Here is a 22,741-nt window from a genome sequence, read left to right as displayed (position 1 = left end):
TACAGTGGTATCAAAACTGAGAAAAGAAAAGACCTTTGATTTACTTGCATATGGCACCTCAGTGAACTTTGTAAAATGTATTTACAAATCTTTAATCAGGCAGTGGTGGAATCAAAAGTCATCTGCTAAGAAGGAATCATGATTTCTACAAAGATTTTAACATTTTCTATGGACCTTGTCATCTGAGCATATCTTAAGCAACAACTATAAGTGTGAAAACAGCACATAAGGAAAAGGATGTATTGCCTGGGAATCGAACCCGGGTCAACTGCTTGGAAGGCAGCTATGCTCACCACTATACCACCAATGCTTGAGCTATATTCGATTGCATATAGTGGCCAATATGGAAATCACAACAACTGTTTGAAAGATATTTATAGCCTGCGCTGTAGCACCATTGGTGGAAGATATTCAAACAAAATTGGCAAATTGCATGACATTCACAATTCAAGATTTAGGCTCATCCATACTTAAGGTTTTTATGCACCAATGAACTTACATACAGTGGTATCAAATCTGAGAAAAGAAAAGACCTTCGATTTACTTGCATATGGCACCTCAGTGAACTTTGTAAAATGTATTTACAAATCTTTAATCAGGCAGTGGTGGAATCAAAAGTCATCTGCTAAGAAGGAATCATGATTTCTACAAAGATTTTAACATTTTCTATGGACCTTGTCATCTGAGCATATCTTAAGCAACAACTATAAGTGCGAAAACAGCACATAAGGAAAAGGATGCATTGGCCGGGAATCGAACCCGGGTCAACTGCTTGGAAGGCAGCTATGCTCACCACTATACCACCAATGCTTGAGCACTGTTCAAATGCATATAGTGGCCAATATGGAAATCACAACAACTGTTTGATAGATTTTTATAGCCTGCGCTGTAGCACCATTGGTGGTAGATATTCAAACAAAATTGGCAAATTGCATGACATTCACAATTCAAGATTTAGGCTCATCCATACTTAAGGTTTTTATGCACCATTGAACTGATATACAGTGGTATCAAAACTGAGAAAAGAAAAGACCTTTGATTTACTTGCATATGGCACCTCAGTGAACTTTGTAAAATGTGTTTACAAATCTTTAATCATGCAATGGTGGAATCAAAAGTCATCTGCTAAGAAGGAATCATGATTTCTACAAAGATTTTAACATTTTCTATGGACCTTGTCATCTGAGCATATCTTAAGCAACAACTATAAGTGCGAAAACAGCACATAAGGAAAAGGATGCAGTGGCCGGGAATCGAACCCGGGTCAACTGCTTGGAAGGCAGCTATGCTCACCACTATACCACTAATGCTTGAGCTAGTTTCTATTGCAAATAGTGGCCAATATGGAAATCACAACAACTGTTTGAAAGATATTTATAGCCTGCGCTGTAGCACCATTGGTGGAAGATATTCAAACAAAATTGGCAAATTGCATGACATTCACAATTCAAGATTTAGGCTCATCCATACTTAAGGTTTTTATGCACCATTGAACTGACATACAGTGGTATCAAAACTGAGAAAAGAAAAGACCTTCGATTTATTTGCATATGGCACCTCAGTGAACTTTGTAAAATGTATTTACATATCTTTAATCAAGCAGTGGTGGAATCAAAAGTCATCTGCTAAGAAGGAATCATGATTTCTACAAAGATTTTAACATTTTCTATGGACCTTGTCATCTGAGCATATCTTAAGCAACAACTATAAGTGCGAAAACAGCACATAAGGAAAAGGATGCATTGGCCGGGAATCGAACCCGGGTCACCTGCTTGGAAGGCAGCTATGCTCACCACTATACCACCAATGCTTGAGTTCTTTTTTCATGCATATAGTGGCCAATATGGAAATCACAACAACTGTTTGAAAGATATTTATAGCCTGCGCTGTAGCACCATTGGTGGAAGATATTCAAACAAAATTGGCAAATTGCATGACATTCACAATTCAAGATTTAGGCTCATCCATACTTAAGGTTTTTATGCACCATTGAACTGACATACAGTGGTATCAAAACTGAGAAAAGAAAAGACCTTCGATTTACTTGCATATGGCACCTCAGTGAACTTTGTAAAATGTATTTACAAATCTTTAATCAGGCAGTGGTGGAATCAAAAGTCATCTGCTAAGAAGGAATCATGATTTCTACAAAGATTTTAACATTTTCTATGGACCTTGTCATCTGAGCATATCTTAAGCAACAACTATAAGTGCGAAAACAGCACATAAGGAAAAGGATGCATTGGCCGGGAATCGAACCTGGGTCAACTGCTTAGAAGGCAGCTATGCTCACCACTATACCACCAATGCTTGAGCTGTTTTCGATTGCATATAGTGGCCAATATGGAAATCACAACAACTGTTTGAAAGATATTTATAGCCTGCGCTGTAGCACCATTGGTGGAAGATATTCAAACAAAATTGGCAAATTGCATGACATTCACAATTCAAGATTTAGGCTCATCCATACTTAAGGTTTTTATGCACCAATGAACTTACATACAGTGGTATCAAAACTGAGAAAAGAAAAGACCTTCGATTTACTTGCATATGGCACCTCAGTGAACTTTGTAAAATGTATTTACAAATCTTTAATCAGGCAGTGGTGGAATCAAAAGTCATCTGCTAAGAAGGAATCATGATTTCTACAAAGATTTTAACATTTTCTATGGACCTTGTCATCTGAGCATATCTTAAGCAACAACTATAAGTGCGAAAACAGCACATAAGGAAAAGGATGCATTGGCCAGGAATCGAACCCGAGTCAACTGCTTGGAAGGCAGCTACGCTCACCACTATACCACCAATGCTTGAGCTCTTTTCGAATGCATATAGTGGCCAATATGGAAATCACAACAACTGTTTGAAAGATATTAAGCAACAACTATAAGTGCGAAAACAGCACATAAGGAAAATGATGCATTGGCCGGGAATCGAACCCGGGTCAACTACTTGGAAGGCAGCTATGCTCACCACTATACCACCAATGCTTGAGCACTTTTCAAATGCATATAGTGGCCAATATGGAAATCACAACAACTGTTTGAAAGATATTTATAGCCTGCGCTGTAGCACCATTGGTGGAAGATATTCAAACAAAATTGGCAAATTGCATGACATTCACAATTCAAGATTTAGGCTCATCCATACTTAAGGTTTTTATGCACCATTGAACTGACATACAGTAGTATCAAAACTGAGAAAAGAAAAGACCTTCGATTTACTTGCATATGGCACCTCAGTGAACTTTGTAAAATGTATTTACAAATCTTTAATCAGGCAGTGGTGGAATCAAAAGTCATCTGCTAAGAAGGAATCATGATTTCTACAAAGATTTTAACATTTTCTATGGACCTTGTCATCTGAGCATATCTTAAGCAACAACTATAAGTGCGAAAACAGCACATAAGGAAAAGGATGCATTGGCCGGGAATCGAACCCGGGTCAACTGCTTGGAAGGCAGCTATGCTCACCACTATACCACCAATGCTTGAGCTCTTTTCGATTACATATAGTGGCCAATATGGAAATCACAACAACTGTTTGAAAGATATTTATAGCCTGCGCTGTAGCACCATTGGTGGAAGATATTCAAACAAAATTGGCAAATTGCATGACATTCACAATTCAAGATTTAGGCTCATCCATACTTAAGGTTTTTATGCACCATTGAACTGATATACAGTGGTATCAAAACTGAGAAAAGAAAAGACCTTTGATTTACTTGCATATGGCACCTCAGTGAACTTTGTAAAATGTATTTACAAATCTTTAATCAGGCAGTGGTGGAATCAAAAGTCATCTGCTAAGAAGGAATCATGATTTCTACAAAGATTTTAACATTTTCTATGGACCTTGTCATCTGAGCATATCTTAAGCAACAACTATAAGTGCGAAAACAGCACATAAGGAAAAGGATGTATTGCCTGGGAATCGAACCCGGGTCAACTGCTTGGAAGGCAGCTATGCTCACCACTATACCACCAATGCTTGAGCTATATTCGATTGCATATAGTGGCCAATATGGAAATCACAACAACTGTTTGAAAGATATTTATAGCCTGCGCTGTAGCACCATTGGTGGAAGATATTCAAACAAAATTGGCAAATTGCATGACATTCACAATTCAAGATTTAGGCTCATCCATACTTAAGGTTTTTATGCACCAATGAACTTACATACAGTGGTATCAAATCTGAGAAAAGAAAAGACCTTCGATTTACTTGCATATGGCACCTCAGTGAACTTTGTAAAATGTATTTACAAATCTTTAATCAGGCAGTGGTGGAATCAAAAGTCATCTGCTAAGAAGGAATCATGATTTCTACAAAGATTTTAACATTTTCTATGGACCTTGTCATCTGAGCATATCTTAAGCAACAACTATAAGTGCGAAAACAGCACATAAGGAAAAGGATGCATTGGCCGGGAATCGAACCCGGGTCAACTGCTTGGAAGGCAGCTATGCTCACCACTATACCACCAATGCTTGAGCACTGTTCAAATGCATATAGTGGCCAATATGGAAATCACAACAACTGTTTGATAGATTTTTATAGCCTGCGCTGTAGCACCATTGGTGGTAGATATTCAAACAAAATTGGCAAATTGCATGACATTCACAATTCAAGATTTAGGCTCATCCATACTTAAGGTTTTTATGCACCATTGAACTGATATACAGTGGTATCAAAACTGAGAAAAGAAAAGACCTTTGATTTACTTGCATATGGCACCTCAGTGAACTTTGTAAAATGTGTTTACAAATCTTTAATCATGCAATGGTGGAATCAAAAGTCATCTGCTAAGAAGGAATCATGATTTCTACAAAGATTTTAACATTTTCTATGGACCTTGTCATCTGAGCATATCTTAAGCAACAACTATAAGTGCGAAAACAGCACATAAGGAAAAGGATGCAGTGGCCGGGAATCGAACCCGGGTCAACTGCTTGGAAGGCAGCTATGCTCACCACTATACCACTAATGCTTGAGCTAGTTTCTATTGCAAATAGTGGCCAATATGGAAATCACAACAACTGTTTGAAAGATATTTATAGCCTGCGCTGTAGCACCATTGGTGGAAGATATTCAAACAAAATTGGCAAATTGCATGACATTCACAATTCAAGATTTAGGCTCATCCATACTTAAGGTTTTTATGCACCATTGAACTGACATACAGTGGTATCAAAACTGAGAAAAGAAAAGACCTTCGATTTATTTGCATATGGCACCTCAGTGAACTTTGTAAAATGTATTTACATATCTTTAATCAAGCAGTGGTGGAATCAAAAGTCATCTGCTAAGAAGGAATCATGATTTCTACAAAGATTTTAACATTTTCTATGGACCTTGTCATCTGAGCATATCTTAAGCAACAACTATAAGTGCGAAAACAGCACATAAGGAAAAGGATGCATTGGCCGGGAATCGAACCCGGGTCACCTGCTTGGAAGGCAGCTATGCTCACCACTATACCACCAATGCTTGAGTTCTTTTTTCATGCATATAGTGGCCAATATGGAAATCACAACAACTGTTTGAAAGATATTTATAGCCTGCGCTGTAGCACCATTGGTGGAAGATATTCAAACAAAATTGGCAAATTGCATGACATTCACAATTCAAGATTTAGGCTCATCCATACTTAAGGTTTTTATGCACCATTGAACTGACATACAGTGGTATCAAAACTGAGAAAAGAAAAGACCTTCGATTTACTTGCATATGGCACCTCAGTGAACTTTGTAAAATGTATTTACAAATCTTTAATCAGGCAGTGGTGGAATCAAAAGTCATCTGCTAAGAAGGAATCATGATTTCTACAAAGATTTTAACATTTTCTATGGACCTTGTCATCTGAGCATATCTTAAGCAACAACTATAAGTGCGAAAACAGCACATAAGGAAAAGGATGCATTGGCCGGGAATCGAACCTGGGTCAACTGCTTAGAAGGCAGCTATGCTCACCACTATACCACCAATGCTTGAGCTGTTTTCGATTGCATATAGTGGCCAATATGGAAATCACAACAACTGTTTGAAAGATATTTATAGCCTGCGCTGTAGCACCATTGGTGGAAGATATTCAAACAAAATTGGCAAATTGCATGACATTCACAATTCAAGATTTAGGCTCATCCATACTTAAGGTTTTTATGCACCAATGAACTTACATACAGTGGTATCAAAACTGAGAAAAGAAAAGACCTTCGATTTACTTGCATATGGCACCTCAGTGAACTTTGTAAAATGTATTTACAAATCTTTAATCAGGCAGTGGTGGAATCAAAAGTCATCTGCTAAGAAGGAATCATGATTTCTACAAAGATTTTAACATTTTCTATGGACCTTGTCATCTGAGCATATCTTAAGCAACAACTATAAGTGCGAAAACAGCACATAAGGAAAAGGATGCATTGGCCGGGAATCGAACCCGGGTCACCTGCTTGGAAGGAAGCTATGCTCACCACTATACCACCAATGCTTGAGCTCGTTTCGATTGCATATAGTGGCCAATATGGAAATCACAACAACTGTTAGAAAGATATTTATAGCCTGCGCTGTAGCACCATTGGTGGAAGATATTCAAACAAAATTGGCAAATTGCATGACATTCACAATTCAAGATTTAGGCTCATCCATACTTAAGGTTTTTATGCACCATTGAACTGATATACAGTGGTATCAAAACTGAGAAAAGAAAAGACCTTTGATGTACTTGCATATGGCACCTCAGTGAACTTTGTAAAATGTATTTACAAATCTTTAATCAGGCAGTGGTGGAATCAAAAGTCATCTGCTAAGAAGGAATCATGATTTCTACAAAGATTTTAACATTTTCTATGGACCTTGTCATCTGAGCATATCTTAAGCAACAACTATAAGTGCGAAAACAGCACATAAGGAAAAGGATGCATTGGCCAGGAATCGAACCCGAGTCAACTGCTTGGAAGGCAGCTACGCTCACCACTATACCACCAATGCTTGAGCTCTTTTCGAATGCATATAGTGGCCAATATGGAAATCACAACAACTGTTTGAAAGATATTAAGCAACAACTATAAGTGCGAAAACAGCACATAAGGAAAATGATGCATTGGCCGGGAATCGAACCCGGGTCAACTACTTGGAAGGCAGCTATGCTCACCACTATACCACCAATGCTTGAGCACTTTTCAAATGCATATAGTGGCCAATATGGAAATCACAACAACTGTTTGAAAGATATTTATAGCCTGCGCTGTAGCACCATTGGTGGAAGATATTCAAACAAAATTGGCAAATTGCATGACATTCACAATTCAAGATTTAGGCTCATCCATACTTAAGGTTTTTATGCACCATTGAACTGACATACAGTAGTATCAAAACTGAGAAAAGAAAAGACCTTCGATTTACTTGCATATGGCACCTCAGTGAACTTTGTAAAATGTATTTACAAATCTTTAATCAGGCAGTGGTGGAATAAAAAGTCATCTGCTAAGAAGGAATCATGATTTCTACAAAGATTTTAACATTTTCTATGGACCTTGTCATCTGAGCATATCTTAAGCAACAACTATAAGTGCGAAAACAGCACATAAGGAAAAGGATGCATTGGCCGGGATTCGAACCAGGGTCAACTGCTTGGAAGGCAGCTATGCTCACCACTATACCACCAATGCTTGAGCTATATTCGATTGCATATAGTGGCCAATATGGAAATCACAACAACTGTTTGAAAGATATTTATAGCCTGCGCTGTAGCACCATTGGTGGAAGATATTCAAACAAAATTGGCAAATTGCATGACATTCACAATTCAAGATTTAGGCTCATCCATACTTAAGGTTTTTATGCACCAATGAACTTACATACAGTGGTATCAAATCTGAGAAAAGAAAAGACCTTCGATTTACTTGCATATGGCACCTCAGTGAACTTTGTAAAATGTATTTACAAATCTTTAATCAGGCAGTGGTGGAATCAAAAGTCATCTGCTAAGAAGGAATCATGATTTCTACAAAGATTTTAACATTTTCTATGGACCTTGTCATCTGAGCATATCTTAAGCAACAACTATAAGTGCGAAAACAGCACATAAGGAAAAGGATGCATGGGCCGGGAATCAAACCCGTGTCAACTGCTTGGAAGGCATCTATGCTCACCACTATACCACCAATGCTTGAGCACTGTTCAAATGCATATAGTGGCCAATATGGAAATCACAACAACTGTTTGAAAGATTTTTATAGCCTGCGCTGTAGCACCATTGGTGGTAGATATTCAAACAAAATTGGCAAATTGCATGACATTCACAATTCAAGATTTAGGCTCATCCATACTTAAGGTTTTTATGCACCATTGAACTGATATACAGTGGTATCAAAACTGAGAAAAGAAAAGACCTTTGATTTACTTGCATATGGCACCTCAGTGAACTTTGTAAAATGTGTTTACAAATCTTTAATCATGCAATGGTGGAATCAAAAGTCATCTGCTAAGAAGGAATCATGATTTCTACAAAGATTTTAACATTTTCTATGGACCTTGTCATCTGAGCATATCTAAAGCAACAACTATAAGTGCGAAAACAGCACATAAGGAAAAGGATGCATTGGCCGGGAATCGAACCCGGGTCAACTGCTTGGAAGGCAGCTATGCTCACCACTATACCACTAATGCTTGAGCTAGTTTCTATTGCAAATAGTGGCCAATATGAAAATCACAACAACTGTTTGAAAGATATTTATAGCCTGCGCTGTAGCACCATTGGTGGAAGATATTCAAACAAAATTGGCAAATTGCATGACATTCACAATTCAAGATTTAGGCTCATCCATACTTAAGGTTTTTATGCACCATTGAACTGACATACAGTGGTATCAAAACTGAGAAAAGAAAAGACCTTCGATTTATTTGCATATGGCACCTCAGTGAACTTTGTAAAATGTATTTACATATCTTTAATCAAGCAGTGGTGGAATCAAAAGTCATCTGCTAAGAAGGAATCATGATTTCTACAAAGATTTTAACATTTTCTATGGACCTTGTCATCTGAGCATATCTTAAGCAACAACTATAAGTGCGAAAACAGCACATAAGGAAAAGGATGCATTGGCCAGGAATCGAACCCGAGTCAACTGCTTGGAAGGCAGCTATGCTCACCACTATACCACCAATGCTTGAGCTCTTTTCGAATGCATATAGTGGCCAATATGGAAATCACAACAACTGTTTGAAAGATATTAAGCAACAACTATAAGTGCGAAAACAGCACATAAGGAAAATGATGCATTGGCCGGGAATCGAACCCGGGTCAACTGCTTGGAAGGCAGCTATGCTCACCACTATACCACCAATGCTTGAGCACTTTTCAAATGCATATAGTGGCCAATATGGAAATCACAACAACTGTTTGAAAGATATTTATAGCCTGCGCTGTAGCACCATTGGTGGAAGATATTCAAACAAAATTGGCAAATTGCATGACATTCACAATTCAAGATTTAGGCTCATCCATACTTAAGGTTTTTATGCACCATTGAACTGACATACAGTGGTATCAAAACTGAGAAAAGATAAGACCTTCGATTTACTTGCATATGGCACCTCAGTGAACTGTGTAAAATGTATTTACAAATCTTTAATCAGGCAGTGGTGGAATCAAAAGTCATCTGCTAAGAAGGAATCATGATTTCTACAAAGATTTTAACATTTTCTATGGACCTTGTCATCTGAGCATATCTTAAGCAACAACTATAAGTGCGAAAACAGCACATAAGGAAAAGGATGCATTGGCCGGGAATCGAACCCGGGTCAACTGCTTGGAAGGCAGCTATGCTCACCACTATACCACCAATGCTTGAGCACTTTTCAAGTGCATATAGTGGCCAATATGGAAATCACAACAACTGTTTGAAAGATTTTTATAGCCTGCGCTGTAGCACCATTGGTGGTAGATATTCAAACAAAATTGGCAAATTGCATGACATTCACAATTCAAGATTTAGGCTCATCCATACTTAAGGTTTTTATGCACCATTGAACTGACATACAGTGGTATCAAAACTGAGAAAAGAAAAGACCTTCGATTTACTTGCATATGGCACCTCAGTGAACTTTGTAAAATGTATTTACAAATCTTTAATCAGGCAGTGGTGGAATCAAAAGTCATCTGCTAAGAAGGAATCATGATTTCTACAAAGATTTTAACATTTTCTATGGACCTTGTCATCTGAGCATATCTTAAGCAACAACTATAAGTGCGAAAACAGCACATAAGGAAAAGGATGCATTGGCTGGGAATCGAACCCGGGTCAACTGCTTGGAAGGCAGCTATGCTCACCACTATACCACCAATGCTTGAGCTCTTTTCGAATGCATATAGTGGCCAATATGGAAATCACAACAACTGTTTGAAAGATATTTATAGCCTGCGCTGTAGCACCATTGGTGGAAGATATTCAAACAAAATTGGCAAATTGCATGACATTCACAATTCTAGATTTAGGCTCATCCATACTTAAGATTTTTATGCACCATTGAACTGATATACAGTGGTATCAAAACTGAGAAAAGAAAAGACCTTTGATTTACTTGCATATGGCACCTCAGTGAACTTTGTAAAATGTATTTACAAATCTTTAATCAGGCAGTGGTGGAATCAAAAGTCATCTGCTAAGAAGGAATCATGATTTCTACAAAGATTTTAACATTTTCTATGGACCTTGTCATCTGAGCATATCTTAAGCAACAACTATAAGTGCGAAAACAGGACATAAGGAAAAGGATGCATTGGCCGGGAATCGAACCAGGGTCAACTGCTTGGAAGGCAGCTATGCTCACCACTATACCACCAATGCTTGAGCACTTTTCAAGTGCATATAGTGGCCAATATGGAAATCACAACAACTGTTTGAAAGATTTTTATAGCCTGCGCTGTAGCACCATTGGTGGTAGATATTCAAACAAAATTGGCAAATTGCATGACATTCACAATTCAAGATTTAGGCTCATCCATACTTAAGGTTTTTATGCACCATTGAACTGATATACAGTGGTATCAAAACTGAGAAAAGAAAAGACCTTTGATGTACTTGCATATGGCACCTCAGTGAACTTTGTAAAATGTATTTACAAATCTTTAATCAGGCAGTGGTGGAATCAAAAGTCATCTGCTAAGAAGGAATCATGATTTCTACAAAGATTTTAACATTTACTATGGACCTTGTCATCTGAGCATATCTTAAGCAACAACTATAAGTGCGAAAACAGCACATAAGGAAAAGGATGCATTGGCCAGGAATCGAACCCGAACCAACTGCTTGGAAGGCAGCTATGCTCACCACTATACCACCAATGCTTGAGCTCTTTTCGAATGCATATAGTGGCCAATATGGAAATCACCACAACTGTTTGAAAGATATTAAGCAACAACTATAAGTGCGAAAACAGCACATAAGGAAAATGATGCATTGGCCGGGAATCGAACCCGGGTCAACTGCTTGGAAGGCAGCTATGCTCACCACTATACCACCAATGCTTGAGCACTTTTCAAATGCATATAGTGGCCAATATGGAAATCACAACAACTGTTTGAAAGATATTTATAGCCTGCGCTGTAGCACCATTGGTGGAAGATATTCAAACAAAATTGGCAAATTGCATGACATTCACAATTCAAGATTTAGGCTCATCCATACTTAAGGTTTTTATGCACCATTGAACTGACATACAGTGGTATCAAAACTGAGAAAAGAAAAGACCTTCGATTTACTTGCATATGGCACCTCAGTGAACTGTGTAAAATGTATTTACAAATCTTTAATCAGGCAGTGGTGGAATCAAAAGTCATCTGCTAAGAAGGAATCATGATTTCTACAAAGATTTTAACATTTTCTATGGACCTTGTCATCTGAGCATATCTTAAGCAACAACTATAAGTGCGAAAACAGCACATAAGGAAAAGGATGCATTGGCCGGGAATCGAACCCGGGTCAATTGCTTGGAAGGCAGCTATGCTCACCACTATACCACCAATGCTTGAGCTCTTTTCAATTGCATATAGTGGCCAATATGGAAATCACAACAACTGTTTGAAAGATATTTATAGCCTGCGCTGTAGCACCATTGGTGGAAGATATTCAAACAAAATTGGCAAATTGCATGACATTCACAATTCAAGATTTAGGCTCATCCATACTTAAGGTTTTTATGCACCATTGAACTGACATACAGTGGTATCAAAACTGAGAAAAGAAAAGACCTTCGATTTACTTGCATATGGCACCTCAGTGAACTTTGTAAAATGTATTTACAAATCTTTAATCAGGCAGTGGTGGAATCAAAAGTCATCTGCTAAGAAGGAATCATGATTTCTACAAAGATTTTAACATTTTCTATGGACCTTGTCATCTGAGCATATCTTAAGCAACAACTATAAGTGCGAAAACAGCACATAAGGAAAAGGATGCATTGGCCGGGAATCGAACCTGGGTCAACTGCTTAGAAGGCAGCTATGCTCACCACTATACCACCAATGCTTGAGCTGTTTTCGATTGCATATAGTGGCCAATATGGAAATCACAACAACTGTTTGAAAGATATTTATAGCCTGCGCTGTAGCACCATTGGTGGAAGATATTCAAACAAAATTGGCAAATTGCATGACATTCACAATTCAAGATTTAGGCTCATCCATACTTAAGGTTTTTATGCACCAATGAACTTACATACAGTGGTATCAAAACTGAGAAAAGAAAAGACCTTCGATTTACTTGCATATGGCACCTCAGTGAACTTTGTAAAATGTATTTACAAATCTTTAATCAGGCAGTGGTGGAATCAAAAGTCATCTGCTAACAGGGAATCATGATTTCTACAAAGATTTTAACATTTTCTATGGACCTTGTCATCTGAGCATATCTTAAGCAACAACTATAAGTGCGAAAACAGCACATAAGGAAAAGGATGCATTGGCCGGGAATCGAACCCGGGTCACCTGCTTGGAAGGCAGCTATGCTCACCACTATACCACCAATGCTTGAGCTCTTTTTGATTGCATATAGTGGCCAATATGGAAATCACAACAACTGTTTGAAAGATATTTATAGCCTGCGCTGTAGCACCATTGGTGGAAGATATTCAAACAAAATTGGCAAATTGCATGACATTCACAATTCAAGATTTAGGCTCATCCATACTTAAGGTTTTTATGCACCATTGAACTGACATACAGTGGTATCAAAACTGAGAAAAGAAAAGACCTTCGATTTACTTGCATATGGCACCTCAGTGAACTGTGTAAAATGTATTTACAAATCTTTAATCAGGCAGTGGTAGAATCAAAAGTCATCTGCTAAGAATGAATCATGATTTCTACAAAGATTTTAACATTTTCTATGGACCTTGTCATCTGAGCATATCTTAAGCAACAACTATAAGTGCGAAAACAGCACATAAGGAAAAGGATGCATTGGCCGGGAATCGAACCCGGGTCAACAGCTTGGAAGGCAGCTATGCTCACCACTATACCACCAATGTTTGAGCTCTTTTCGAATGCATATAGTGGCTAATATGGAAATCACAACAACTGTTTGAAAGATATTTATAGCCTGCGCTGTAGCACCATTGGTGGTAGATATTCAAACAAAATTGGCAAATTGCATGACATTCACAATTCAAGATTTAGGCTCATCCATACTTAAGGTTTTTATGCACCATTGAACTGATATACAGTGGTATCAAAACTGAGAAAAGAAAAGACCTTCGATTTACTTGCATATGGCACCTCAGTGAACTTTGTAAAATGTATTTACAAATCTTTAATTGGGCAGTGGTGGAATCAAAAGTCATCTGCTAAGAAGGAATCATGATTTCTACAAAGATTTTAACATTTTCTATGGACCTTGTCATCTGAGCATATCTTAAGCAACAACTATAAGTGCGAAAACAGCACATAAGGAAAAGGATGCATTGGCCGGGAATCGAACCCGGGTCAACTGCTTGGAAGGCAGCTATGCTCACCACTATACCACCAATGCTTGAGCTCTTTTTGATTGCATATAGTGGCCAATATGGAAATCACAACAACTGTTTGAAAGATATTTATAGCCTGCGCTGTAGCACCATTGGTGGAAGATATTCAAACAAAATTGGCAAATTGCATGACATTCACAATTCAAGATTTAGGCTCATCCATACTTAAGGTTTTTATGCACCATTGAACTGACATACAGTGGTATCAAAACTGAGAAAAGAAAAGACCTTCGATTTACTTGCATATGGCACCTCAGTGAACTTTGTAAAATGTATTTACAAATCTTTAATCAGGCAGTGGTGGAATCAAAAGTCATCTGCTAAGAAGGAATCATGATTTCTACAAAGATTTTAACATTTTCTATGGACCTTGTCATCTGAGCATATCTTAAGCAACAACTATAAGTGCGAAAACAGCACATAAGGAAAAGGATGCATTGGCCGGAAATCGAACCTGGGTCAACTGCTTATAAGGCAGCTATGCTCACCACTATACCACCAATGCTTGAGCTGTTTTCGATTGCATATAGTGGCCAATATGGAAATCACAACAACTGTTTGAAAGATATTTATAGCCTGCGCTGTAGCACCATTGGTGGAAGATATTCAAACAAAATTGGCAAATTGCATGACATTCACAATTCAAGATTTAGGCTCATCCATACTTAAGGTTTTTATGCACCAATGAACTTACATACAGTGGTATCAAAACTGAGAAAAGAAAAGACCTTCGATTTACTTGCATATGGCACCTCAGTGAACTTTGTAAAATGTATTTACAAATCTTTAATCAGGCAGTGGTGGAATCAAAAGTCATCTGCTAAGAAGGAATCATGATTTCTACAAAGATTTTAACATTTTCTATGGACCTTGTCATCTGAGCATATCTTAAGCAACAACTATAAGTGCGAAAACAGCACATAAGGAAAAGGATGCATTGCCCGGGAATCGAACCCGGGTCACCTGCTTGGAAGGCAGCTATGCTCACCACTATACCACCAATGCTTGAGTTTTTTTTTTGATTGCATATAGTGGCCAATATGGAAATCACAACAACTGTTTGAAAGATATTTATAGCCTGCGCTGTAGCACCATTGGTGGAAGATATTCAAACAAAATTGGCAAATTGCATGACATTCACAATTCAAGATTTAGGCTCATCCATACTTAAGGTTTTTATGCACCATTGAACTGACATACAGTGGTATCAAAACTGAGAAAAGAAAAGACCTTCGATTTACTTGCATATGGCACCTCAGTGAACTGTGTAAAATGTATTTACAAATCTTTAATCAGGCAGTGGTAGAATCAAAAGTCATCTGCTAAGAATGAATCATGATTTCTACAAAGATTTTAAAATTTTCTATGGACCTTGTCATCTGAGCATATCTTAAGCAACAACTATAAGTGCGAAAACAGCACATAAGGAAAAGGATGCATTGGCCGGGAATCGAACCCAGGTCAACAGCTTGGAAGGCAGCTATGCTCACCACTATACCACCAATGTTTGAGCTCTTTTCGAATGCATATAGTGGCTAATATGGAAATCACAACAACTGTTTGAAAGATATTTATAGCCTGCGCTGTAGCACCATTGGTGGTAGATATTCAAACAAAATTGGCAAATTGCATGACATTCACAATTCAAGATTTAGGCTCATCCATACTTAAGGTTTTTATGCACCATTGAACTGATATACAGTGGTATCAAAACTGAGAAAAGAAAAGACCTTCGATTTACTTGCATATGGCACCTCAGTGAACTTTGTAAAATGTATTTACAAATCTTTAATTGGGCAGTGGTGGAATCAAAAGTCATCTGCTAAGAAGGAATCATGATTTCTACAAATATTTTAACATTTTCTATGGACCTTGTCATCTGAGCATATCTTAAGCAACAACTATAAGTGCGAAAACAGCACATAAGGAAAAGGATGCATTGGCCGGGAATCGAACCCGGGTCAACAGCTTGGAAGGCAGCTATGCTCACCACTATACCACCAATGCTTGAGCTCTTTTCGAATGCATAGAGTGGCTAATATGGAAATCACAACAACTGTTTGAAAGATATTTATAGCCTGCGCTGTAGCACCATTGGTGGAAGATATTCAAACAAAATTGGCAAATTGCATGACATTCACAATTCAAGATTTAGGCTCATCCATACTTAAGGTTTTTATGCACCAATGAACTTACATACAGTGGTATCAAAACTGAGAAAAGAAAAGACCTTCGATTTACTTGCATATGGCACCTCAGTGAACTTTGTAAAATGTATTTACAAATCTTTAATCAGGCAGTGGTGGAATCAAAAGTCATCTGCTAAGAAGGAATCATGATTTCTACAAAGATTTTAACATTTTCTATGGACCTTGTCATCTGAGCATATCTTAAGCAACAACTATAAGTGCGAAAACAGCACATAAGGAAAAGGATGCATTGGCCGGGAATCGAACCCGGGTCACCTGCTTGGTAGGCAGCTATGCTCACCACTATACCACCAATGCTTGAGCTCGTTTCTATTGCATATAGTGGCCAATATGGAAATCACAACAACTGTTTGAAAGATATTTATAGCCTGCGCTGTAGCACCATTGGTGGAAGATATTCAAACAAAATTGGCAAATTGCATGACATTCACAATTCAAGATTTAGGCTCATCCATACTTAAGGTTTTTATGCACCATTGAACTTACATACAGTGGTATCAAAACTGAGAAAAGAAAAGACCTTCGATTTACTTGCATATGGCACCTCAGTGAACTGTGTAAAATGTATTTACAAATCTTTAATCAGGCAGTGGTGGAATCAAAAGTCATCTGCTAAGAAGAAATCATGATTTCTACAAAGATTTTAACATTTTCTATGGACCTTGTCATCTGAGCATATCTTAAGCAACAACTATAAGTGCGAAAACAGCACATAAGGAAAAGGATGCATTGGCCGGGAATCGAACCCGGGTCAACTGCTTGGAAGGCAGCTATGCTCACCACTATACCACCAATGCTTGAGCACTTTTCAAATGCATATAGTGGCCAATATGGAAATCACAAAAACTGTTTGAAAGATTTTTATAGCCTGCGCTGTAGCACCATTGGTGGTAGATATTCAAACAAAATTGGCAAATTGCATGACATTCACAATTCAAGATTTAGGCTCATCCATACTTAAGGTTTTTATGCACCATTGAACTTATATATAGTGGTATCAAAACTGAGAAAAGAAAAGACCTTTGATTTACTTGCATATGGCACCTCAGTGAACTTTGTAAAACGTATTTACAAATCTTTAATCAGGCAGTGGTGGAATCAAAAGTCATCTGCTAAGAAGGAATCATGATTTCTACAAAGATTTTAACATTTTCTATGGACCTTGTCATCTGAGCATATCTTAAGCAACAACTATAAGTGCGAAAACAGCACATAAGGAAAAGGATGCATTGGCCGGGAATCGAACCCGGGTCAACTGCTTGGAAGGCAGCTATGCTCACCACTATACCACCAATGCTTGAGCTCTTTTCGATTGCATATAGTGGCCAATATGGAAATCACAACAACTGTTTAAAAGATATTTATAGCCTGCGCTGTAGCACCATTGGTGGAAGATATTCAAACAAAATTGGCAAATTGCATGACATTCACAATTCAAGATTTAGGCTCATCCATACTTAAGGTTTTTATGCACCATTGAACTGACATACAGTGGTATCAAAACTGAGAAAAGAAAAGACCTTCGATTTACTTGCATATGGCACCTCAGTGAACTTTGTAAAATGTATTTACAAATCTTTAATCAGGCAGTGGTGGAATCAAAAGTCATCTGCTAAGAAGGAATCATGATTTCTACAAAGATTTTAACATTTTCTATGGACCTTGTCATCTGAGCATATCTTAAGCAACAACTATAAGTGCGAAAACAGCACATAAGGAAAAGGATGCATTGGCCGGGAATCGAACCCGGGTCAACTGCTTGGAAGGCAGCTATGCTCACCACTATACCACCAATGCTTGAGCTATTTTTGATTGCATATAGTGGCCAATATGGAAATCACAACAACTGTTTGAAAGATATTTATAGCCTGCGCTGTAGCACCATTGGTGGAAGATATTCAAACAAAATTGGCAAATTGCATGACATTCACAATTCAAGATTTAGGCTCATCCATACTTAAGGTTTTTATGCACCATTGAACTGACATACAGTGGTATCAAAACTGAGAAAAGAAAAGACCTTCGATTTACTTGCATATGGCACCTCAGTGAACTGTGTAAAATGTATTTACAAATCTTTAATCAGGCAGTGGTGGAATCAAAAGTCATCTGCTAAGAAGGAATCATGATTTCTACAAAGATTTTAACATTTTCTATGGACCTTGTCATCTGAGCATATCTTAAGCAACAACTATAAGTGCGAAAACAGCACATAAGGAAAAGGATGCATTGGCCGTGAATCGAACCCGGGTCAACTGCTTGGAAAGCAGCTATGCTCACCACTATACCACCAATGCTTGAGCTCTTTTCGAATGCATATAGTGGCCAATATGGAAATCACAACAACTGTTTGAAAGATTTTTATAGCCTGCGCTGTAGCACCATTGGTGGAAGATATTCAAACAAAATTGGCAAATTGCATGACATTCACAATTCAAGATTTAGGCTCATCCATACTTAAGGTTTTTATGCACCATTGAACTGACATACAGTGGTATCAAAACTGAGAAAAGAAAAGACCTTCGATTTACTTGCATATGGCACCTCAGTGAACTTTGTAAAATGTATTTACAAATCTTTAATAAGGCAGTGGTGGAATCAAAAGTCATCTGCTAAGAAGGAATCATGATTTCTACAAAGATTTTAACATTTTCTATGGACCTTGTCATCTGAGCATATCTTAAGCAACAACTATAAGTGCGAAAACAGCACATAAGGAAAAGGATGCATTGGCCGGGAATAGAACCCGGGTCAACTGCTTGGAAGGCAGCTATGCTCACCACTATACCACCAATGCTTGAGCTCTTTTTGATTGCATATAGTGGCCAATATGGAAATCACAACAACTGTTTGAAAGCTATTTATAGCCTGCGCTGTAGCACCATTGGTGGAAGATATTCAAACAAAATTGGCAAATTGCATGACATTCACAATTCAAGATTTAGGCTCATCCATACTTAAGGTTTTTATGCACCATTGAACTGACATACAGTGGTATCAAAACTGAGAAAAGAAAAGACCTTCGATTTACTTGCATATGGCACCTCAGTGAACTGTGTAAAATGTATTTACAAATCTTTAATCAGGCAGTGGTGGAATCAAAAGTCATCTGCTAAGAAGGAATCATGATTTCTACAAAGATTTTAACATTTTCTATGGACCTTGTCATCTGAGCATATCTTAAGCAACAACAATAAGTGCGAAAACAGCACATAAGGAAAAGGATGCATTGGCCGGGAATCGAACCCGGGTCAACAGCTTGGAAGGCAGCTATGCTCACCACTATACCACCAATGCTTGAGCTCTTTTCGAATGCATAGAGTGGCTAATATGGAAATCACAACAACTGTTTGAAAGATATTTATAGCCTGCGCTGTAGCACCATTGGTGGAAGATATTCAAACAAAATTGGCAAATTGCATGACATTCACAATTCAAGATTTAGGCTCATCCATACTTAAGGTTTTTATGCACCATTGAACTGACATACAGTGGTATCAAAACTGAGAAAAGAAAAGACCTTCGATTTACTTGCATATGGCACCTCAGTGAACTGTGTAAAATGTATTTACAAATCTTTAATCAGGCAGTGGTGGAATCAAAAGTCATCTGCTAAGAAGGAATCATGATTTCTACAAAGATTTTAACATTTTCTATGGACCTTGTCATCTGAGCATATCTTAAGCAACAACAATAAGTGCGAAAACAGCACATAAGGAAAAGGATGCATTGGCCGGGAATCGAACCCGGGTCAACAGCTTGGAAGGCAGCTATGCTCACCACTATACCACCAATGCTTGAGCTCTTTTCGAATGCATAGAGTGGCTAATATGGAAATCACAACAACTGTTTGAAAGATATTTATAGCCTGCGCTGTAGCACCATTGGTGGAAGATATTCAAACAAAATTGGCAAATTGCATGACATTCACAATTCAAGATTTAGGCTCATCCATACTTAAGGTTTTTATGCACCAATGAACTTACATACAGTGGTATCAAAACTGAGAAAAGAAAAGACCTTCGATTTACTTTCATATGGCACCTCAGTGAACTTTGTAAAATGTATTTACAAATCTTTAATCAGGCAGTGGTGGAATCAAAAGTCATCTGCTAAGAAGGAATCATGATTTCTACAAAGATTTTAACATTTTCTATGGACCTTGTCATCTGAGCATATCTTAAGCAACAACTATAAGTGCGAAAACAGCACATAAGGAAAAGGATGCATTGCCCGGGAATCGAATCCGGGTCAACTGCTTGGAAGGTAGCTATGCTCACCACTATACCACCAATACTTGAGCTCTTTTTGAATGCATATAGTGGCCAATATGGAAATCACAACAACTGTTTGAAAGATATTTATAGCCTGCGCTGTAGCACCATTGGTGGAAGATATTCAAACAAAATTGGCAAATTGCATGACATTCACAATTCAAGATTTAGGCTCATCCATACTTAAGGTTTTTATGCACCAATGAACTTACATACAGTGGTATCAAAACTGAGAAAAGAAAAGACCTTCGATTTACTTGCATATGGCACCTCAGTGAACTTTGTAAAATGTATTTACAAATCTTTAATCAGGCAGTGGTGGAATCAAAAGTCATCTGCTAAGAAGGAATCATGATTTCTACAAAGATTTTAACATTTTCTATGGACCTTGTCATCTGAGCATATCTTAAGCAACAACTATAAGCGCGAAAACAGCACATAAGGAAAAGGATGCATTGGCCGGGAATCGAACCCGGGTGAACTGCTTGGAAGGCAGCTATGCTCACCACTATACCACCAATGCTTGAGCACTTTTCAAATGCATTTAGTGGCCAATATGGAAATCACAACAACTGTTTGAAAGATTTTTATAGCCTGCGCTGTAGCACCATTGGTGGTAGATATTCAAACAAAATTGGCAAATTGCATGACATTCACAATTCAAGATTTAGGCTCATCCATACTTAAGGTTTTTATGCACCATTGAACTGATATACAGTGGTATCAAAACTGAGAAAAGAAAAGACCTTCGATTTACTTGCATATGGCACCTCAGTGTACTGTGTAAAATGTATTTACAAATCTTTAATCAGGCAGTGGTAGAATCAAAAGTCATCTGCTAAGAATGAATCATGATTTCTACAAAGATTTTAACATTTTCTATGGACCTTGTCATCTGAGCATATCTTAAGCAACAACTATAAGTGCGAAAACAGCACATAAGGAAAAGGATGCATTGGCCGGGAATCAAACCCGGGTCAACAGCTTGGAAGGCAGCTATGCTCACCACTATACCACCAATGCTTGAGCTCTTTTTGATTGCATATAGTGGCCAATATGGAAATCACAACAACTGTTTGAAAGATATTTATAGCCTGCGCTGTAGCACCATTGGTGGAAGATATTCAAACAAAATTGGCAAATTGCATGACATTCACAATTCAAGATTTAGGCTCATCCATACTTAAGGTTTTTATGCACCATTGAACTGACATACAGTGGTATCAAAACTGAGAAAAGAAAAGACCTTCGATTTACTTGCATATGGCACCTCAGTGAACTGTGTAAAATGTATTTACAAATCTTTAATCAGGCAGTGGTGGAATCAAAAGTCATCTGCTAAGAAGGAATCATGATTTCTACAAAGATTTTAACATTTTCTATGGACCTTGTCATCTGAGCATATCTTAAGCAACAACAATAAGTGCGAAAACAGCACATAAGGAAAAGGATGCATTGGCCGGGAATCGAACCCGGGTCAACAGCTTGGAAGGCAGCTATGCTCACCACTATACCACCAATGCTTGAGCTCTTTTCGAATGCATAGAGTGGCTAATATGGAAATCACAACAACTGTTTGAAAGATATTTATAGCCTGCGCTGTAGCACCATTGGTGGAAGATATTCAAACAAAATTGGCAAATTGCATGACATTCACAATTCAAGATTTAGGCTCATCCATACTTAAGGTTTTTATGCACCAATGAACTTACATACAGTGGTATCAAAACTGAGAAAAGAAAAGACCTTCGATTTACTTTCATATGGCACCTCAGTGAACTTTGTAAAATGTATTTACAAATCTTTAATCAGGCAGTGGTGGAATCAAAAGTCATCTGCTAAGAAGGAATCATGATTTCTACAAAGATTTTAACATTTTCTATGGACCTTGTCATCTGAGCATATCTTAAGCAACAACTATAAGTGCGAAAACAGCACATAAGGAAAAGGATGCATTGCCCGGGAATCGAATCCGGGTCAACTGCTTGGAAGGTAGCTATGCTCACCACTATACCACCAATACTTGAGCTCTTTTTGAATGCATATAGTGGCCAATATGGAAATCACAACAACTGTTTGAAAGATATTTATAGCCTGCGCTGTAGCACCATTGGTGGAAGATATTCAAACAAAATTGGCAAATTGCATGACATTCACAATTCAAGATTTAGGCTCATCCATACTTAAGGTTTTTATGCACCAATGAACTTACATACAGTGGTATCAAAACTG

General features: G+C 37.8%; 33 non-coding genes across 33 annotated transcripts; all 33 read right to left on the bottom strand.

Moving 5' to 3' along the window:
- Nucleotides 1-738: 738 nt before the first annotated feature.
- On the bottom strand, nucleotides 739-810 carry TRNAG-UCC (transfer RNA glycine (anticodon UCC)). The gene has a single exon. It is a non-coding gene; the product is annotated as a tRNA-Gly (tRNA).
- Nucleotides 811-1,738: 928 nt separating this feature from the next.
- TRNAG-UCC (transfer RNA glycine (anticodon UCC)) lies at nucleotides 1,739-1,810 on the bottom strand. The gene has a single exon. It is a non-coding gene; the product is annotated as a tRNA-Gly (tRNA).
- Nucleotides 1,811-2,238: 428 nt separating this feature from the next.
- TRNAR-UCU (transfer RNA arginine (anticodon UCU)) lies at nucleotides 2,239-2,310 on the bottom strand. The gene has a single exon. It is a non-coding gene; the product is annotated as a tRNA-Arg (tRNA).
- A 608-nt stretch (nucleotides 2,311-2,918) lies between these two features.
- On the bottom strand, nucleotides 2,919-2,990 carry TRNAG-UCC (transfer RNA glycine (anticodon UCC)). Its single transcript has one exon. It is a non-coding gene; the product is annotated as a tRNA-Gly (tRNA).
- A 428-nt stretch (nucleotides 2,991-3,418) lies between these two features.
- TRNAG-UCC (transfer RNA glycine (anticodon UCC)) lies at nucleotides 3,419-3,490 on the bottom strand. Its single transcript has one exon. It is a non-coding gene; the product is annotated as a tRNA-Gly (tRNA).
- Nucleotides 3,491-4,418: 928 nt separating this feature from the next.
- Nucleotides 4,419-4,490, bottom strand: TRNAG-UCC (transfer RNA glycine (anticodon UCC)). The gene has a single exon. It is a non-coding gene; the product is annotated as a tRNA-Gly (tRNA).
- A 928-nt stretch (nucleotides 4,491-5,418) lies between these two features.
- TRNAG-UCC (transfer RNA glycine (anticodon UCC)) lies at nucleotides 5,419-5,490 on the bottom strand. Its single transcript has one exon. It is a non-coding gene; the product is annotated as a tRNA-Gly (tRNA).
- A 428-nt stretch (nucleotides 5,491-5,918) lies between these two features.
- On the bottom strand, nucleotides 5,919-5,990 carry TRNAR-UCU (transfer RNA arginine (anticodon UCU)). The gene has a single exon. It is a non-coding gene; the product is annotated as a tRNA-Arg (tRNA).
- Nucleotides 5,991-7,098: 1,108 nt separating this feature from the next.
- On the bottom strand, nucleotides 7,099-7,170 carry TRNAG-UCC (transfer RNA glycine (anticodon UCC)). The gene has a single exon. It is a non-coding gene; the product is annotated as a tRNA-Gly (tRNA).
- A 428-nt stretch (nucleotides 7,171-7,598) lies between these two features.
- Nucleotides 7,599-7,670, bottom strand: TRNAG-UCC (transfer RNA glycine (anticodon UCC)). The gene has a single exon. It is a non-coding gene; the product is annotated as a tRNA-Gly (tRNA).
- Nucleotides 7,671-8,598: 928 nt separating this feature from the next.
- Nucleotides 8,599-8,670, bottom strand: TRNAG-UCC (transfer RNA glycine (anticodon UCC)). The gene has a single exon. It is a non-coding gene; the product is annotated as a tRNA-Gly (tRNA).
- A 608-nt stretch (nucleotides 8,671-9,278) lies between these two features.
- TRNAG-UCC (transfer RNA glycine (anticodon UCC)) lies at nucleotides 9,279-9,350 on the bottom strand. The gene has a single exon. It is a non-coding gene; the product is annotated as a tRNA-Gly (tRNA).
- A 428-nt stretch (nucleotides 9,351-9,778) lies between these two features.
- On the bottom strand, nucleotides 9,779-9,850 carry TRNAG-UCC (transfer RNA glycine (anticodon UCC)). Its single transcript has one exon. It is a non-coding gene; the product is annotated as a tRNA-Gly (tRNA).
- Nucleotides 9,851-10,278: 428 nt separating this feature from the next.
- TRNAG-UCC (transfer RNA glycine (anticodon UCC)) lies at nucleotides 10,279-10,350 on the bottom strand. The gene has a single exon. It is a non-coding gene; the product is annotated as a tRNA-Gly (tRNA).
- A 428-nt stretch (nucleotides 10,351-10,778) lies between these two features.
- TRNAG-UCC (transfer RNA glycine (anticodon UCC)) lies at nucleotides 10,779-10,850 on the bottom strand. Its single transcript has one exon. It is a non-coding gene; the product is annotated as a tRNA-Gly (tRNA).
- A 608-nt stretch (nucleotides 10,851-11,458) lies between these two features.
- Nucleotides 11,459-11,530, bottom strand: TRNAG-UCC (transfer RNA glycine (anticodon UCC)). Its single transcript has one exon. It is a non-coding gene; the product is annotated as a tRNA-Gly (tRNA).
- A 428-nt stretch (nucleotides 11,531-11,958) lies between these two features.
- TRNAG-UCC (transfer RNA glycine (anticodon UCC)) lies at nucleotides 11,959-12,030 on the bottom strand. The gene has a single exon. It is a non-coding gene; the product is annotated as a tRNA-Gly (tRNA).
- A 428-nt stretch (nucleotides 12,031-12,458) lies between these two features.
- Nucleotides 12,459-12,530, bottom strand: TRNAR-UCU (transfer RNA arginine (anticodon UCU)). Its single transcript has one exon. It is a non-coding gene; the product is annotated as a tRNA-Arg (tRNA).
- A 428-nt stretch (nucleotides 12,531-12,958) lies between these two features.
- On the bottom strand, nucleotides 12,959-13,030 carry TRNAG-UCC (transfer RNA glycine (anticodon UCC)). Its single transcript has one exon. It is a non-coding gene; the product is annotated as a tRNA-Gly (tRNA).
- A 428-nt stretch (nucleotides 13,031-13,458) lies between these two features.
- Nucleotides 13,459-13,530, bottom strand: TRNAG-UCC (transfer RNA glycine (anticodon UCC)). The gene has a single exon. It is a non-coding gene; the product is annotated as a tRNA-Gly (tRNA).
- A 428-nt stretch (nucleotides 13,531-13,958) lies between these two features.
- TRNAG-UCC (transfer RNA glycine (anticodon UCC)) lies at nucleotides 13,959-14,030 on the bottom strand. The gene has a single exon. It is a non-coding gene; the product is annotated as a tRNA-Gly (tRNA).
- Nucleotides 14,031-15,960: 1,930 nt separating this feature from the next.
- Nucleotides 15,961-16,032, bottom strand: TRNAG-UCC (transfer RNA glycine (anticodon UCC)). Its single transcript has one exon. It is a non-coding gene; the product is annotated as a tRNA-Gly (tRNA).
- A 428-nt stretch (nucleotides 16,033-16,460) lies between these two features.
- TRNAG-ACC (transfer RNA glycine (anticodon ACC)) lies at nucleotides 16,461-16,532 on the bottom strand. Its single transcript has one exon. It is a non-coding gene; the product is annotated as a tRNA-Gly (tRNA).
- A 428-nt stretch (nucleotides 16,533-16,960) lies between these two features.
- On the bottom strand, nucleotides 16,961-17,032 carry TRNAG-UCC (transfer RNA glycine (anticodon UCC)). Its single transcript has one exon. It is a non-coding gene; the product is annotated as a tRNA-Gly (tRNA).
- Nucleotides 17,033-17,460: 428 nt separating this feature from the next.
- Nucleotides 17,461-17,532, bottom strand: TRNAG-UCC (transfer RNA glycine (anticodon UCC)). Its single transcript has one exon. It is a non-coding gene; the product is annotated as a tRNA-Gly (tRNA).
- Nucleotides 17,533-17,960: 428 nt separating this feature from the next.
- On the bottom strand, nucleotides 17,961-18,032 carry TRNAG-UCC (transfer RNA glycine (anticodon UCC)). Its single transcript has one exon. It is a non-coding gene; the product is annotated as a tRNA-Gly (tRNA).
- A 428-nt stretch (nucleotides 18,033-18,460) lies between these two features.
- Nucleotides 18,461-18,532, bottom strand: TRNAG-UCC (transfer RNA glycine (anticodon UCC)). The gene has a single exon. It is a non-coding gene; the product is annotated as a tRNA-Gly (tRNA).
- A 428-nt stretch (nucleotides 18,533-18,960) lies between these two features.
- TRNAG-UCC (transfer RNA glycine (anticodon UCC)) lies at nucleotides 18,961-19,032 on the bottom strand. The gene has a single exon. It is a non-coding gene; the product is annotated as a tRNA-Gly (tRNA).
- A 428-nt stretch (nucleotides 19,033-19,460) lies between these two features.
- Nucleotides 19,461-19,532, bottom strand: TRNAG-UCC (transfer RNA glycine (anticodon UCC)). Its single transcript has one exon. It is a non-coding gene; the product is annotated as a tRNA-Gly (tRNA).
- A 428-nt stretch (nucleotides 19,533-19,960) lies between these two features.
- TRNAG-UCC (transfer RNA glycine (anticodon UCC)) lies at nucleotides 19,961-20,032 on the bottom strand. Its single transcript has one exon. It is a non-coding gene; the product is annotated as a tRNA-Gly (tRNA).
- Nucleotides 20,033-20,960: 928 nt separating this feature from the next.
- TRNAG-UCC (transfer RNA glycine (anticodon UCC)) lies at nucleotides 20,961-21,032 on the bottom strand. Its single transcript has one exon. It is a non-coding gene; the product is annotated as a tRNA-Gly (tRNA).
- Nucleotides 21,033-21,460: 428 nt separating this feature from the next.
- Nucleotides 21,461-21,532, bottom strand: TRNAG-UCC (transfer RNA glycine (anticodon UCC)). The gene has a single exon. It is a non-coding gene; the product is annotated as a tRNA-Gly (tRNA).
- A 428-nt stretch (nucleotides 21,533-21,960) lies between these two features.
- TRNAG-UCC (transfer RNA glycine (anticodon UCC)) lies at nucleotides 21,961-22,032 on the bottom strand. Its single transcript has one exon. It is a non-coding gene; the product is annotated as a tRNA-Gly (tRNA).
- Between the last annotated feature and the right edge of the window lie 709 nt (nucleotides 22,033-22,741).

The sequence above is a fragment of the Pseudophryne corroboree genome, chromosome 4, assembly GCF_028390025.1.
Source record: "Pseudophryne corroboree isolate aPseCor3 chromosome 4, aPseCor3.hap2, whole genome shotgun sequence".
Classification (NCBI taxonomy): domain Eukaryota; kingdom Metazoa; phylum Chordata; class Amphibia; order Anura; family Myobatrachidae; genus Pseudophryne; species Pseudophryne corroboree.
Note: the sequence above shows the minus strand (reverse complement) of the source record. Positions and strands in the feature narration are given on the sequence as shown.